Raw genomic sequence first — 4,779 nt, forward strand, 5'->3', positions numbered from 1 at the left:
TCAATCATTTTCAATTAATGCCTGATAGTCCTGTGCCAATGAGCCTAAACCAAATTAGGACCTATGGGATTCCGATTCAACACTTTCCATCACAAAGGAGAAGAATAATGGTCCGAGGAAGTGAAAGGAGGCACCTATATTAACACACTACAGCAAACATAAAGAAAGTATACATTCATTCAGCCGTATTGCAACTTCATACTTTCCATTGTCGCAGACTGTAATCAGGTGTTGGCTGGGACACGGCGCCTCCCTGTGGCCGGTCAGCAGAGGTGCAGCTGTACTCCAAAATCCATTGACACAGCAAGAAGTTTACAGTAGGGGTGAAGTCAGTTAATGTGGGACTCTTTTTGATAGATAACCACCTTTTCTGATGACTACCTCAAGTGTTACTTTTAGATCTTGACATGGATCTTTGCTATATTTAGCCCACTGAAAGAAATATGTTACCAAGTAAAACACTACAAACGTTGGGCCTCCAAACACATCAAAAATACCAACCTTACTACGATGACATCAGGGGAATAGGACCAAATGTTGGGCCCTATGCACAAGCAGTCTCTGGGGGCCCTCCTTCTCTCTTGATCCACGTCGCTCTCATGCATCTTTTGATTATTTTTTTCCCCCCATAAATACTGTAAAACTTCAGTTAAAAGCCTAGTCTCAATTTAACACCCAGTCCCTCTTACTACGCAGTGTGGCTACACATTTTGACAAATATACACCTGTGTCAGTTAGATGCCTGGTCTGGCAGCCAAGCAGTTCATTTTTACAGAAGTTCTTTGGATGTATAAAACAGGTTGTTGGCTACCCACTGGAGCTAGTGTTAGTTAGCTGCTTAGATCACACATACAGATATAAATGTCTAAACTTTTGTCAATATGGAGATGCTACACATTGTTAGCTCGGTGAGATTCTCCTCACTTTAATCTTTCAGGTCATTTTACTGAAACCATGACCACCAGAAAAGGCCATTATTCATTCAGAATTATTGGCATAAAGAAAATGGGTTCCTCTGAAGCGGTCATAAAGTCAGAATACATGTCCATTCCTTGATTACCCGGTAAGTTATTCATATTCCTTTAGTTCTTAAAAGTACACTGATGAAAATAATGAAAAGGGTTTGTCATACAGAATAAAGTGGTGCTGGGTCAGTATGTTAGGATAAGATACACCTTTATTGATCCCATAATGGAGAAATTCCAGAATTCCATGTTGGGTGCCCTAATCCTAGAGTGCTGTAAAAAGAGTGTCATAATGCTCGCTCTCTGATGCCTTGTCTGTCTAGCTAGATGATTGATTTTTTATTTGATGGCTAATTTTTATACAAGTAATATTCATACTGGTTCAAATAAACAATTCGATAATTTTTTTCATCCTTGCTAAGCAGCAGTTTCGCATAGAAGGAATTCAACCCCTCTCTCATATAGACATCTGTCCCAAATACAAGCATGATGATTTCAGTGATTTAAGCAAATATTAGCCCGGGCTACTAATTGAAGTTTTATGGTAATTTAAATAATTGAGCCAACAACCATACACACAAATCTGTCACTAATTATTATGGCAGTCATTATGAATGGTTCTCATCACATATAAACATTAAAAGTAAGTGATAGGTGCTTAAAGAACTGTGTCACTGGAAGGATCCTCTTTCAAGAAGATTAGGCTGTCTAAGCGGTAGAAAGATACAAATACTTTTGAAATTGGTGCTAAATGATCAGAGAAAACAGAAAGAAGGAGCAATGGCATTCCACTATAGTATAGTGATGTTCCTTCACTATTATTTTTTTGTTCATTTGTTTTTATCACAAAGCTTAGCCTCCCAAACAATGTATTTATGTAGATGATGGGGATGTGTCCCCCTCAATGTATATGGTGACTACTGCCCTAAACTAAATACTTCGAAATAAGTATTTATCACCTGTCTTTTCATTTAGGCCCTAGGTATTTGGTCCCCCTTTTCTCCCCACTACAATGCCTCTGGATGATGTTTTCAGGTAAAATGGGAGATTTAAAATTGTTTTTATACAGTTGAATCCATTTATCAGTTCAGTCATTCATTTATTAAAACACTGAGTAACCTAACTATTCATTTAAAACTTTTTTTGACATGCTTTTTCTTTTCCTTGGTGCCAACTGTCGATAAAAGACATGTTTGTGTGTAAAAAAAAAAAATCATAGGCAATTCTGGACTTAGTTAACTGACAGGGACTTACTCATCATCTTTATCCTCACACATCATCTTTGATGTTTTTTAAGTGACAAAAATACCTCCCAAAAAGTGTAATATTACAGGGTGGCAAAAAGTAGTATCACTTGTGACACCTGGTAGCCTAAAACATGCAGGTTTACCTTCAGAAATATGTCCCAATTTACCTGAATGCATTAAGTACTCACTCAAAAACCTTTCTCATTTAAAGTGTATTGTAATTATAAGTCAAACTACTATAAAAAACAACATCCATGCTCCATGGCTTTCCTGGCAACCTCTGAGACCAGTGATTTTTTTTTTAATCTTTGCACTGCCCATCCTAGTTATCTCAGACCAATAAAAATGACTATTTCTTATAAAGCACGTGTGTTCCCATTTTATCTGATGTCTAACGTCCTGACTACAGATGGTGAGGATGAAGAGCAGTGGAGTGCTACATCAAAAGTGGAGGAGACAGTTGGGCAGGTGGCGGTGGTGGAGGGTCCGCAGTTGCGCTAACCTTATCCAGTCTCAATTAAAAAACCTATGAGTTCAATAGTTTATTTTCTAACTACTACAACCCATCTAACTGGCATTTAGCGACCTGTTACAGCTGCAGTGAGAATGTTTGACCACCAGGGGACAGGAAACTAGCACAACAAAAGTAGCAACGAAGCCAACTAGCTAATCAAACAGCTAAGTTGCAGTATGTAAGGTTTTAGAAGATGACTGCGACATTATTTCTGCCCGGTCAACTGTTGAACATATACGCCAAGTATTCACTTACCTTTTAGGCCAGGTTTGGTGTGACAAAAGACGCCTATAGCCTACTAAATGTAAGACTTTCTTCATTATTTTGCAGTTTTATCTCTTTGCTTCTCAGTGCAGGACAGACCGGTACGGTCAGCTTGAGCTCCTCTTCTGTAAGCAGCAGCAATCTCTTTCAATTATTTGATTCCATATTAATATTTAATGCACCTTTAAAGTCTAAATGAAATAACAAAACATACCTCATAAATAAATTCATATATACAAAACAAACTGCCTGTAGAGTGGAAGCCTTATTACATTCCCTGTGGTTTAAAGACTGCATGACTGTATTTCCCTCCACACACTTGCCTTCAGTAAGGGACTGGGGTGTGACTTCTTTCTTTCTTTCTTTCTTTCTCCCCCAAATCATAATTAACAGTTCCAGTTCAAACTACAGCTCAAAAGTATTTGCCATTTTTGTCCATTATTGTCCATTTCCCAAGAGAATGTAAGAAAACTAAAGACCTTTGTTAGTCACGTTGGCCAGGTGCTCTCAACTCGGTGTTTCCTCTATTTCATTGTCTCAGGGCACATACTCTGTGCAATAAAACTGAATCTAATATAAAATGGTGGTACATTTCCACAGGTGTTTCCACTTACTACACTTAATAAGACCAAGTGTGTGGGTGCCTACAGTGTGCAACACATCTTCCTCACTTTCTTGTTGCACCTTTAAAGGTAGGACTACTTACACCTTATTGGCATTGGTACATGTAGTTAAATGACCTTGTGTGATTCCCAGTGCAGCCCCACCTATCTTCAACTTGAACAGAGGTCTCAGAGGTGGGACCAAGTCATTGCCTTGCAAGTCAAGAGAAGGTGTCGGCTCAAGTCATACACAAGTCCCAAGTCAAGACTCACAAGTCCCAAGTCAAGTCAAGTCAATCAATCAATTTATTTATAAAGCCCAATATCACAAATAACAATTTGCCTCAGATGGCTTTACAGCATACGACATCCCTCTGTCCTTTAGACCCTCACAGCGGATAAGGAAAAACTCCCCCCAAAAAAACCTTTAATGGGGAAAAAGCCATGTTACTCTGTAGTGACTGATAGGATATCCGTTTTCCTCTGTATGACTTAAAGCTGGGCTAGGCAGTCTAACTTTGGCATCATTGTGCAAAAATCCTAATGAATTTGGTCCTAAGTCCTAAATCTTGAGTTTGAGTCCTGAACAAGTCATACTGCACTCTTTACCAAATGTAATGCCATTTTAACAGAAGAGAAAAGATATATTAAATTCATGAAAATCATGAATGCTTCTAAAATTTGTGCTTTTTTGTTATAAAAAGTTTGTTGGCCACTGTGTAGTTTTTGTACAGTAACAAATTATCTGTTATCTTTTTTTCCAATTGATGGTCAGAAATGCAACGTTAGCTCTTCATGGTTCTCTCCTGCAATTTATCTGGATGCTGTTCACTTAATTCAAACAAAGTGAATCTGGGGAATTAAGTGTCACCTTGCTGCTAATGAATAGTGTTAATGTTGTTTGACTCAGGAAATGAATTGATTCTTGCCACACCTTTTAAATGACATACGTTTTAATCTTTGGGCTTGGGAGAAGGTATCTGGTGTTTTCAAGTTAAAAGGCTCAAATCCAAGTCGAGTAAAGTCAAGTCTTCAGAAATCAAATTTGTGACTTGAGTCAACATGTCTGGGTCTAACAAGCCAGAGTAAGAGCAAACATCTGTGTGGGTGTTGCAGGCTTTTAAAGCATACTTCTTTATACCCATAACATTTCTGAAGTAATAATAAAAAAAACAACTATATTTATT

This window comes from Epinephelus moara, chromosome 7 (assembly GCF_006386435.1).
Source record: "Epinephelus moara isolate mb chromosome 7, YSFRI_EMoa_1.0, whole genome shotgun sequence".
NCBI lineage: Eukaryota > Metazoa > Chordata > Actinopteri > Perciformes > Serranidae > Epinephelus > Epinephelus moara.